This window comes from Macaca thibetana, chromosome 19 (assembly GCF_024542745.1).
Source record: "Macaca thibetana thibetana isolate TM-01 chromosome 19, ASM2454274v1, whole genome shotgun sequence".
NCBI lineage: Eukaryota > Metazoa > Chordata > Mammalia > Primates > Cercopithecidae > Macaca > Macaca thibetana.
In genome coordinates, this window is record NC_065596.1 from 34217171 (window position 1) to 34230295 (window position 13125).

Below are 13125 nucleotides of genomic sequence, written 5' to 3' on the forward strand. Positions count from 1 at the left end.
ATCCTTTCAGAGGGTTACTCTTTGAGAAGAGCAACGTTTAAATTGATGTTGATCTTGGTAATACATTTGCAGAGCACGCTTATCATCAGACTTGGCCGATGGTGGTGTTCTCTTTTTGTTTTTGTTTTCTACAACAGGATGTCTGTTGCCCAGGCTAGAGTGCGGTGGCACTTCCAACCTAGATCTCTTGGGTTTGAATGGTCCTCTCCTTTGGGGCAGAGTCTTGCTCTGTGACCCAGGCTGGAGTGCAATGGCAGGAATTCTGCTCACTGCAAGCTCCGCCTCCCGGGCTCAAGTGATTCTCCTGCCTCAGTTTTCTGAGAAGCTGGGATTACAGGCGCTCACCACTACCCCCAGCTAATATTGGTAGTTTTCTTTATTATTCTTTTATTTTCATTTTTGAGACGAAGTCTCACTGTTGCCTAAGGTGTACTGCAGTGGCGTAATCTGGGCTCACTACAACCTTCGCCTCCCAGGTTCAAGCAATTCTCCTGCCTCAGCCTCCCGAGTAGCTGGAATTACAGAAACACGCTGCCATGCCCAGCTACTTTTTGGATTTTTTTTTAGTAGAGAAGGAGTTTCGCCATGTTGGCCAGACTGGTCTCAAACTGCTGACCTCATGTGAGCCGCCTACCTCAGCCTCCCAAAGTGCTGGGATTACAGCCATGAGCCACTGCACCCGACCATCATATACTCTTATATATAATACCATATACACACAAAATACTCTTCTACACACACAGAATACTCTTATATCACTTTGGGTATTTTTTTGTTTGTATATGTGTGTGTGTTTTCCGTTTGTTTGTTTGTTTATGAGATAAGGTCTGCCTGTGTCACCCAGTCTGGAGTGCACTTGTGCAATCTCAGCTCACTGCAACCTCCGCCTCCCACCTAATCCTGCTGAATTAGTGTCAACAGGCGTGCACCACCACACCTGGCTCACTTTTGTATTTTTTGTACACATGGGGTACCGTGTTGCCGGGGCTGGTCTCAAACTCTTGAGCTCAGGTGATCCTCCCGTCGTGGCCTCCTAAAGTGCTGTGATTAGAGGTGTGAGCCACCGTGCCACACCTGTACTTATGTATTTAGGTTCAAACTGTATTGAGGAGTTTTTACAGCCTAACCTGTGATCTACCCTGCAGGATGTTTGTGTGTGAGACAATGTATGTTCTTGAACATCGTAGATTCCATTTTGGATGCTCCCTTCTTGACTGTGTGTCCCTGTCCTGGAACTCAAGTGAACACTTGGCTCTCCATCCTTTGCTGTTCTCTAGAAATCCAGCTCAATTCTCTTGGTTAAAGATAAGGTATGTGTACTGGGCATTGCTTTTTCTTTCTAGAGACGAAACTCAAGAGGATTGGCCCTTGATGAACAAGGCTAACCTGCTGATTCTTTGAAGCAAGAAACTGGAGGTGGTCCTTTTAGGGGTTTATGTTCTGGATTTCAGAAAACATGCAAACAGGGCCAATAAATGCATTTTTATTTTTATGTCCATTTTAACCCGGTGAAGAAAGATTCCAACAAAAAACCCACAGGTCTGGAGCAAGAAGATCTCATGATGTGACTCTCTAGAGGAAAGCGCTTACTGTTGGCTAAAAAAATAGGAAGCGCTTCTCTTTAGAGTGTTACGCTTTGAGAAAAGCAACGCGGATCTTGGTAATACATTTGCAGAGTGAGCCGCCTACCTCGGCCTCCCAAAGTGCTGAGATTACAAGCGTGAACCACCTCACCATCCTCAAGTGGTCCTCTTGACTCAGCCTCCCACGTAGTTGGGACTACATGGGACGTGCCACCACACTTGGCTGAGTTTTTAATTTTTCATCCAGATGTGGTCTCTGTTGCTCAGGAAGGTCCCAACTCCTGAGCTCAAGCAATGCCACCGGTGTGAGCCACGTTCTGCTGCTGACCCATTTCAAAGATAGTTGACGTGGCCAGGCAATATGGGGCACAGAGTCCCAGCTACTGCAGATGCCGCGGTGGGAGGCTCCTTTGATTTCCAGACTATACCATGCACTGATCACACCTTGTTTCGTTTGTTTGTTTGTTTGTTGTTTGTTTGTTTGACAGAGTCTCAGTTTGTTGCCCTGGCTAAAGTGCAATGGTGTGGTCTTGGCTCACTGCCACCTCTGCCTCCAAGGTTCACATGATTCTCCTGCCTCACCCTCCAAAGTAGCTGCGGTTACGGGCGTGCGCCAGCACACCCAGCTCCGTTTTTGCATTTGGTAGAGACACGTTTTCACCATGTTGGTCAGGCTGGTCTCGAACTCCTGATCTCAGGTGATCTACCTGCCTCGGCCCCCCAGAGAGCTGGGATTATAGGCGTGAGCCACTGCGCCCGGCCTGTATTTCCTAATTTTAAATCTGGGACCCATGATGAATTTGGATGTCATTTTGTTCAGGGGACATGGGAATCTCTGTCATTCCAATGTTTTTAATGCTGTTCTGTGTAGGAATTATTCTTCCTGTGAGCAAACAACATAGAGACCTTTCTTTTTTTTGATACTGGGTCTCAAAACTATATAATATACATTTTATTATATTGTCTGATATTGATCATATAATCATATACACAGAAAATACTCTTCTATACACAGAGAATATTCATATCACTTTGGAGTTTTTGTGTGTGTGCATTTTGGGGATTTTGGGGTTTGTTTGTTCTGTTTTGTTTTGAGACAACATCTGGCTCTGTTGCCCATGCTGGAGTGCAGTGGTGCAATCCGGCTCCCTGTAACCTCCACCTCCCACCTCAGCCTCCTAAAGAACTGAATACAGGCGTGGACCACCACACCTGACTAACTTTTGTATTTTTTGTACACACAGGGTTTATCGTGTTTCCCAGGCTGGACTGGAACTCCTGAGCTCCAGTGATCCTCCCGACTTGGCAAGTGCTGGGGTTAGAGGTATGAGCCGCTGTGACCCACCGTACTTGAATTTTTTGTATCCAGATGTTATCGAGGAGCTTTTATGGCCTAAACTGTGGTCTATCCTAGAGGATGTTTGTGTGTATGACAATATATAGTCTTCATTTTTTTTTTTTCTTTTTTTGAGAGGGAGTTTTGCTCCTCTTGCCTAGGCTGGAGTGTAATGACGTGATCTCGGTTCACTGCAACCTTCCGCCTCCTGGGTTCAAGCGATTCTCCTGCCTCAGCCTCCTGAGTAGCTGGGATTACAGGTACCCGCCACCATGCCCAGCTAAGTTTGTATTTTTAGTAGAGACAGGAGTCTCCGTGTTGGCCAGGCTGGTCTCAGACTCCCGACCTCCGGTGATCCACTCGCCTTGGCCTCCCAAAGTGCTGGGATAACAGCCATGAGCCACTGCGCCCGACCATCATATATTCTTATCATATGTATAATATCATATACACACAAAATACTCTTCTACACACACAGAATACTCTTATATCACTTTGGGTAATTTTTTGTTTGTATTGTGCGTGTGTTTTTTGTTTGTTTGTTTATGAGATAAGGTCTGGCTGTGTCACCCAGTCTGGAGTGCACTTGTGCAATCTCAGCTCACTGCAACCTCCGCCTCCCACCTAATCCTGCTGAGTTAGTGTCTACATGCATGCACCACCACACCTGGCTCACTTTTGTATTTTTTGTACACATAGGGCTACACCACGTTGCCGGGGCTGGTCTCAAACTCTTGAGCTCAGGTGATCCTCCCGTCATGGCCTCCTAAAGTGCTGTGATTAGAGGTGTGAGCCACCGTGCCACACCTGTACTTGTGTATTTAGGTTCACACTGTATTGAGGAGTTTTTACGGCCTAACTTGTGGTCTACCCTGCAGGATGTGTGTGTGTGAGACAATGTATGTTCTTGAACATCGTAGATTCCATTTTGGATGCTCCCTTCGTGACTGTGTTTCCCTGTCCTGGAACTCAAGTGAACACTTGGCTCTCCATCCATTGCTGTTCTCTAGAAATCCAGCTCAATTCTCTTGGTTAAAGATAAGGTATGTGTAGTGGGCATTGCTTTTTCTTTCTAGAGACGAAACTCAAGAGGATTGGCCCTTGATGAACAAGGCTAACCTGCTGATTCTTTGAAGCAAGAAACTGGAGGTGGTCCTTTTAGGAGTTTATGTTCTGGATTTCAGAAAACATGCAAACAGGGCCAATAAATGCATTTTTATTTTTGTGTCCATTTTAACCCGGTGAAGGAAAATTCCAACAAAATACCCACAGGTCTGGAGCAAGAAGATCTCATGATGTGACTCTCTAGAGGAAAGCGCTTTCTGTTGGCCAAAAGAATAGGAAGCACTTCCCTTTAGAGTGTTACGCTTTGAGAAAAGCAACGCGGATCTTGGTAATACATTTGCAGAGTGAGCCGCCTACCTCGGCCTCCCAAAGTGCTGAGATTACAAGCGTGAACCACCTCACCCATCCTCAAGTGGTCCTCTTGACTCAGCCTCCCACGTAGTTGGGACTACATGGGACGTGCCACCACACTTGGCTGAGTTTTTAATTTTTCATCCAGATGTGGTCTCTGTTGCTCAGGAAGGTCCCAACTCCTGAACTCAAGCAATGCCACCGGTGTGAGCCACGTTCTGCTGCTGACCCATTTCAAAGATAGTTGACGTGGCCAGGCAATATGGGGCACAGAGTCCCAGCTACTGCAGATACCGGGGTGGGAGGCTCCTTTGATTTCCAGACTATACCATGCACTGATCACACCTCGTTTAGACTTTTTGTTTGTTTGTTTGTTTGTTTAACAGAGTCTCAGTTTGTTGCCCTGGCTGAAGTGCAATGGTGTGATCTTGGCTCACTGCCACCTCTGCCTCCAAGGTTCACATGATTCTCCTGCCTCACCCTCCAAAGTAGCTGTGATTCCGGGCGTGCGCCAGCACACCCAGCTCAGTTTTGGTGTTTGGTAGAGACACGTTTTCACCATGTTGGTCGGGCTGGTCTTGAACTCCTGATCTCAGGTGATCTACCTGCCTCGGCCTCCCAGAGAGCTGGGATTATAGGCGTGAGCCACCACGCCCGGCCTGTATTTCCTAATTTTAAATCTGGGACCCATGATGAATTTGGATGTCACTTTGTTCCGGGGACATGGGAATCTCTGTCATTCCAATGTTTTTAATGCTGTTCTGTGTAGGAATTATTCTTCCTGTGAGCAAACAACATAGAGACCTTTCTTTTTTTGATACTGGGTCTCAAAACTATATAATATACATTTTATTATATTGTCTGATATTGATCATATAATCATATACACAGAAAATACTCTTCTATACACAGAGAATACTCATCACTTTGGGGTTTTTTTGTTTGTGTGCGTTTTGGGGATTTTGGGGTTTTTTTTTTTTGCATGTTTGTTTGGTTTTGAGACAACATCTGGCTCTGTTGCCCATGCTGGGGTGCAGTGGTGCGATCCGGCTCCCTGTAACCTCCACCTCCCACCTCAGCCTCCTAAAGAACTGAATACAGGCGTGGACCACCACACCGGACTAACTTTTGTATTTTTTGTACACACAGGGTTTACCGTGTTTCCCAGGCTGGACTGGAACTCCTGAGCTCAAGTGATCCTCCCGACTTGACAAGTGCTGGGGTTAGAGGTATGAGCCGCTGTGACCCACCGTACTTGAATTTTTTGTATCCAGATGTTATCGAGGAGCTTTTATGGCCTAAACTGTGGACTATCCTGGAGGATGTTTGTGTGTGAGACAATGTATGTTCTCGAACATCATAGATTCCATTTTGGATGCTCCCTTCGTGACTGTGTGCTCCTGTCCTGGAACTCAAGTGAACACTTGGCTCTCCATCCATTGCTGTTCTCTAGAAATCCAGCTCAATTCTCTTGGTTAAAGATAAGGTATGTGTACTGGGCATTGCTTTTTCTTTCTAGAGACGAAACTCAGGAGGATTGCCCCTTCATGAACAAGGCTAACCTGCTGATTCTTTGAAGCAAGAAACTGGAGGTGGTCCTTTTAGGGGTTTATATTCTGGATTTCAGAAAACATGCAAACAGGGCCAATAAATGCATTTTTATTTTTATGTCCATTTTAACCCGGTGAAGGAAGATTCCAACAAAAAACCCACAGGTCTGGAGCAAGAAGATCTCATGATGTGACCCTCTAGAGGAAAGCGCTTACTGTTGGCTAAAAAAATAGGAAGCGCTTCTCTTTAGAGTGTTACGCTTTGAGAAAAGCAACGCGGATCTTGGTAATACATTTGCAGAGTGAGCCGCCTACCTCGGCCTCCCAAAGTGCTGAGATTACAAGCGTGAACCACCTCACCCATCCTCAAGTGGTCCTCTTGACTCAGCCTCCCACGTAGTTGGGACTACATGGGACGTGCCACCACACTTGGCTGAGTTTTTAATTTTTCATCCAGATGTGGTCTCTGTTGCTCAGGAAGGTCCCAACTCCTGAGCTCAAGCAATGCCACCGGTGTGAGCCACGTTCTGCTGCTGACCCATTTCAAAGATAGTTGACGTGGCCAGGCAATATGGGGCACAGAGTCCCAGCTACTGCAGATGCCGCGGTGGGAGGCTCCTTTGATTTCCAGACTATACCATGCACTGATCACACCTTGTTTCGTTTGTTTGTTTGTTTGTTGTTTGTTTGTTTGACAGAGTCTCAGTTTGTTGCCCTGGCTAAAGTGCAATGGTGTGGTCTTGGCTCACTGCCACCTCTGCCTCCAAGGTTCACATGATTCTCCTGCCTCACCCTCCAAAGTAGCTGCGGTTACGGGCGTGCGCCAGCACACCAGCTCAGTTTTGGTGCATTTGGTAGAGACACGTTTTCACCATGTTGGTCAGGCTGGTCTCGAACTCCTGATCTCAGGTGATCTACCTGCCTCGGCCTCCCAGAGAGCTGGGATTATAGGCGTGAGCCACTGCGCCCGGCCTGTATTTCCTAATTTTAAATGTGGGACTCATGATGAATTTGGATGTCACTTTGTTCGGGGGACATGGGAATCTCTGTCATTCCAATGTTCCTGTGAGCAAACAACATAGAGACCTTTCTTTTTTTGATACTGGGCCTCAAAACTATATAATATACATTTTATTATATTGTCTGATATTGATCATATAATCATATACACAGAAAATACTCTTCTATACACAGAGAATACTCTTATCACTTTGAGGTTTTTGTGTGTGTGTGCATTTTGGGGATTTTGGGGGTGTTTTGTTTTGAGACAACATCTGGCTCTGTTGCCCATGCTGGGGTGCAGTGGTACAGTCCGGCTCCCTGTAACCTCCACCTCCCACCTCAGCCTCCTAAAGAACTGAATACAGGCGTGGACCACCACACCGGACTAACTTTTGTATTTTTTGTACACACAGGGTTTACCGTGTTTCCCAGGCTGGACTGGAACTCCTGAGCTCCAGTGATCCTCCCGACTTGGCAAGTGCTGGGGTTAGAGGTATGAGCCGCTGTGACCCACCGTACTTTTATTTTTCTATCCACATGTTATCGAGGAGCTTTTATGGCCTAAACTGTGATCTATCCTGGAGGATGTTTGTGCATATGACAATATATAGTCTTCATTTTTTCTTTTTTCTTTTTTTGAGAGGGAGTTTTGCTCCTGTAGCCTAGGCTGGAGAGTAATGACGTGATCTCGGTTCACTGCAACCTCCGCCTCCTGGGTTCAAGCGATTCTCCTGCCTCAGCCTCCTGAGTAGCTGGGATTACAGGCACCCGCCACCACACCCAGCTAAGTTTGTATTTTTAGTAGAGACGGGCGTCTCCATGTTGGCCAGGCTGGTCTCAGACTCCCGACCTCCGGTGATCCACCCTCTTTGGCCTCCCAAAGTGTTGGGATTACAGCCGTGAGCCACTGCGCCCGACCTTCATATATTCTTATCATATATATAATATCATATACACACAAAATACTCTTCTACACACACAGAGTGCCCTTATATCACTTTGGGTATTTTTTTGTTTGTATTGTGTGTGTGTTTTCTGTTTGTTTGTTTATGAGATAAAGTCTGGCTGTGTCACCCAGTCTGGAGTGCACTTGTGCGATCTCGGCTCACCTCCCACCTAATCCTGCTGAATTAGTGTCTCCAGGCGTGCACCACCACACCTGGCTCACTCACCTGGTTCACATGGGGTTACACCATGTTGCCGGGGCTGGTCTCAAAGTCTTGAGCTCAGGTGATCCTCCCGTCGTGGCCTCCTAAAGTGCTGTGATTAGAGGTGTGAGCCACCGTGCCACACCTGTACTTGTATATTTAGGTTCAAATTGTATTGAGGAGTTTTTCCAGCCTAACCTGTGGTCTACCCTGCAGGATGTTTGTGTGTGAGACAATGTATGTTCTTGAACATCGTAGATTCCATTTTGGATGCTCCCTTCGTGACTGTGTGTCCCTGTCCTGGAACTCCAGTGAACACTTGGCTCTCCATCCATTGCTGTTCTCTAGAAATCCAGCTCAATTCTCTTGGTTAAAGATAAGGTATGTGTACTGGGCATTGCTTCTTCTTTCTAGAGACAAAACTCAGGAGGATTGTCCCTTGATGAACAAGGCTAACCTGCTGATTGTTTGAAGCAAGGAACTGGCGATGGTCCTTTTAGGGGTTTATGTTCTGGATTTCAGAAAACATGCAAACAGGGCCAATAAATGCATGTTTATTTTTGTGTCCATTTTAACCCAGTGAAGGAAGATTCCAACAAAAAACCCAGAGTGCTGGAGCAAGAAGATCTCATGATGTGACCCTCTAGAGCGAAGCGCTTTCTGTTGGCTAGAAAAGAATAGGAAGCGCTTCCCTTTAGAGTGTTACGCTTTGAGAAAAGCAACGCGGATCTTGGTAATACACTTGCAGAGCGTGCTTATAATCAAACGTGGAATATGGTGGGGTTTTGTGTTTGTTTTGTTTTGTTTTCTAAGACAGGGTGTCTATTGCCCCGGCTGGAGTGTGGTGGCCCCTCCAACCTAGATCTCTTGGGTTCAAGGGGCCCTCTTTTTTGGGACAGCGTCTTGCTCTGTGACCCTGGCTGGATGCCCTGTCAGGAACTTCACTCACTGCAACCTCTGCCTCCTAGGTTCAAGCGATTCTCCTGCCTCAGCCTCCCGAGCAGCAGGGATTACAGGTATGTGCCACCATGCCTGGCTAATTTTTGTATTTTTATTATTTATTTGTTTTTTTTTCATTCATTCATTTATTTATTTATTTTTGAGACAGAGTCTCACTCTGTCGTCCATGCTGGAGTGCAGTGGTGCAATCTCGGTTCACTGCAAACTCCACCTCCCACCACAGCCTCCTGAATTAGTGTCTACAGGCGTGCACCACCACACTTGGCTCACTTTTGTATTTTTACAGATGAGGTTTTACCATGTTTCCCGGGCTGGTGTCTGACTCCTGAGCCCAAGTGTTCCTCCTGCCTTGGCCTACGTAAGTGCTGCAGTTGGAGGTGAGAGCCACCGCGCCCCACCTGTTCTTGTGTATCTCTGTTCAGATGTTACTGAGGAACATTTCCGGGGTAACCTATGGTCTGTCCTGGGGAATGATTGTGTGTGAGACAATGTGTATTCTTCAACATCTTAGATTCCATTTTGGACGCTCCCATCGGGAATGCGTGCTCATTTCCTGGAACTCCAGTGAACACTTGGCACTCCATCCATTTGCTGTTCTCTAGACATCCAGCCCACTTCTCTGGTTAAATATAAGGTATGTGTATTGGGCATTGCTTTTTCTCTTTGGAGACAAAACTCAGGAGGATCGTCCCTTGATGAGCAAGGCTAACCTGCTGAGCCTTTGAAGCAAAGAACTGGAGATGGTCCTTTCCAGGGTTTTTATTCTGGATTCCAGAAAACATGCAAACAGAGGCAGAAATTGCATCTTTGTTTTTGTGTGCATTTTGACCTGGTCAAGGAAAATTTCAACAGGAAACCCGGAGTCCTGGAGCAAGAAGATCTCATGCTGTGACCCTCCAAAGGGAAACACTTTCTGTTGTCTAAAAGAAAAGAAGGCGCGTCCCTTTGGAGTGTTACAGTTTGAGGAAAGCAACATTGAAGTTGATGCTGATCTTGGTAATACATTTGCAGAGCATGCTTCTTATCTTCAGACTTCCATGATTATGGGGTTCTGTTTTGGTTTTGCTTTTTTATTCTAAGACAGGATCTCTGTTGCCCAGGCTAGAGTGCAGTGGCCCATCCAACCTAGGTCTCTTGGATTCAAATGGTCCTTTTTGGGGAGCAGAGTCTTTCTCTGTCACCCAGGCTGATGTGCAGTGGCATGATCTCAGCTCACTGCAACCTCTGCCTCCCAGGTTCAAGCCATTCTCCTGCCTCAGCTTCCCAAGCAGCTGAGATTACAGGCATTCATCACCACGCCTGGATAATGTTTGTATTTTTTTTTTAATTAATTAATTTATTTATTTATTTATTTATTTTTGAGACGGAGTCTCCCTGTCACCCAGGCTGGAGTGCAGTGGCATGATCTCGGTTCACTGCAACCTCTGCCTCCCAGGTTCAAGCAATTCTTCTGCCTCAGCCTCCTGAGTAGCTGGAATTACAGGAGCCCAACCCCGCACCTGGCTACGTTTCGTATTTTTTTTTTTAGTAGAGATGAGATTTCATCATGTTGGTTAGGCTGGTCTCAAACCCTTGACCTCAAGTGATCTGCCCACCTCTGCCTCCCAAATTTCTGGGATTACAGGCATGCGCCCCCACGCCTGGCCTAATTTTTGTATTTTTAGCAGAGATGTGGTTTCACCATGTTGGCCAGGCTGGTCTCAGCTCCTGACCTTAGGTGATCTGCCTGCCTCGGCCTCCCAAAGTGCGGAGAATACAGGCATAAACCAACGCACCTGGCCATTAACACTTTTTAGTCCGTGGAAATTATTCGGGCACTGGTTTATAGAACCTCACATGGGGTCAGGTAGAATTGAAGGGGGACCCCAATGTCCTTGCAGATGGGATGTGCACTGCTTCGCAAGAGTACGGAGGTAGAGTGTATGGGGTTTGAGTTTTCATTGGGGAAATAAAGCCGAAATCTTGGGTGCATGACCAGGTCATATATGCAAGGAGATGGGGTCTCACTATGCTGCCCAGGCTAAAGTGGGCTTAGATCCTCCTGCGTCTGCCCCTCGCCAGTCCTTAGTAGCTGGGACTGCATGTGAATATTATTAACCTATGCACAGGAAGAGGAAAGTACGGACTGTTCTTCGATTCATGCCCCATCCCCAGTTACATTTGTATTTTAGATGAACCATGTGTTTGAGATGCACTTGAAGAACAAATGATTTGCTGTTTAGAGGTGAGCATCCTTTTTTGCTCCTGATTTAAATACAGGACAAGGCCGGGTACGGTGGTTCACGCCTGTAATCCCATCATTTGGGTAGGCAGAGACAGGAGGATCACCTGAGGTCAATTGCTTGAGACCAGCCTGGCCAACACGGTGAAACCCCATCTGTACTAAAAATACAAAATTTAGCCATTCTAAATTTGTGCTGTTGTTGTGCTGCACGCCTGTAATCCCAGCTACTCAGGAGGATGAGGCAGGAGAATCGCTTGAAGCTGTGAGGCAGAGGTTACGGTGAGCTGAGATCGCACAAGTGAACTCCAGCCTGGGCAAAAGAATAAGATTCAATCTCAAAAAAATAAAAAACAGACCGGGTGCGGTGGCGCACGCCTGTAATCCCAGCACTTTGGGAGGTTGAGACGGGCGGATCACCTCAGGTCTGCCGCGGCATCGTGGCAAAACCTCATCTCTACTAAAAATACAAAAATTAGCCAGGTGCGATGACAGGTGCCTGTAATGCCAGCTACTCAGGAGGGCCAAGGCAGGAGAATCACTGGAACTGGGCGGCAGAGGTTGCAGTGAGCCAAGATCGTACCACTGCACTCCAGCCTGTCAACAGAATAAGACTTGGTCTAAAAAAAAAAAAAAAAAAAAAAAAAAAAAATTTAAATTAAGAAAAAACAAGATAAATATGGGACCATCATGAATTTGGTTGTCACCTTTGTGCAGGGGCCGTGGTAATCTCTGTCATTCCAATTTTTTTTACGTGCCCTGCCAAAGCAAATACTTATGTGTAGGTATTCTTCTTCCTGTGAGAACACAATATATAGAACTTTATTTTCTTTGAGACATGGTCTCAAAAATGGATGATATGGCTGGGCACAGTGGCTCAAGCCTATAATCCGAGCACTTTGGGAGACCGAGGCATATGGATCACCTGAGGTCTGGAGTTCAAGACCAGCCTGGCCAACATGGCAAAAATCCATTTCTACTAAAAAAGAAAACAAAAACAAAACAAAACAAAACAAAAAATATATATATATATGCCGGGCATGGTGGCAGGCACGGGTAATCCCAGCTACTTGGGAGCCTGAGGCAGGAGAATAGCTTGAACCTGGGAGGCGGAGGTTATTCTTTATCACTTTGAGTTTGTTTTTTGTTTTTGTGTGTGTGGTTGTTGTTTGTTTTTGAGACAAGGCCTGGCTGTGTCACCCAGGCAAAAGTGCAGTAGTGTGATCTTGGCTCACTGTAACCTCCACCTCTCACCTATGCCTCCTGAATTAGTGTCTACAGGCATGCACCACCACACCTGGCTCACCTTTTTTATTTATTTTTTTTTTTTGAGGGAATTTTGCTCTTATTGCCCAGGCTGGAGTACAATGGCAAGATTTCAGATCACTGCAACCTCCACCTTTCAGGTTCAAGTCATTCTCCTGCCTCAGCCTCCCAAGTAGCTGCAATTACAGGCGCCCACCCCCACACTCAGCTAATTTTGTATTTTTAGTAGAGACAGGTTTCCCTATGTTTGTCAGGCTGGTCTCCAACTCTTGACCTCTAGTGACCCACCCGCCGCAGACTCCTAAATTGCTGAGATTACAGGCAGGAGCCACCGCACCTGGCCACCTGGCTAAAATTGTAGTTTTTGCACAGACAGGGTTTCACCATTTTACCTGAGCTGGTCTCCAACACCTGAGCTGAAGTGATCCTCCTGCCTTGGCCTCCTAAAGTGTTGGGATTAGAAGTTGGAGCCACTGTGCCTCATACTTGTGTATTTCTTTATTTTTATGTATGTATGTATGTATGTATGTATGTATGTATGTATTTTGAGACAGAGTTTCGCTCTTGTTGCCCAGGCTGGAGTGCAGTGGTACAATCTTGGCTCAACGCAACCTCCGCCTCTTAGGTTGAAGCGATTTTCCTG

At 46.3% G+C, this 13125-nt stretch overlaps 1 long non-coding RNA gene across 2 annotated transcripts; it reads left to right on the forward strand.

Moving 5' to 3' along the window:
* Window positions 1-1212: 1212 nt before the first annotated feature.
* On the forward strand, window positions 1213-8412 carry LOC126943352 (uncharacterized). 2 transcript variants are annotated; one of them, XR_007721743.1, is made up of 3 exons: window positions 1213-1310; window positions 2828-2907; window positions 8294-8412. It is a non-coding gene; the product is annotated as an uncharacterized LOC126943352 (long non-coding RNA). The 2 variants fall into 2 exon arrangements; XR_007721742.1 differs by lacking the exon at window positions 8294-8412 and adding an exon at window positions 3840-3958.
* The last annotated feature ends 4713 nt before the right edge of the window (window positions 8413-13125 follow it).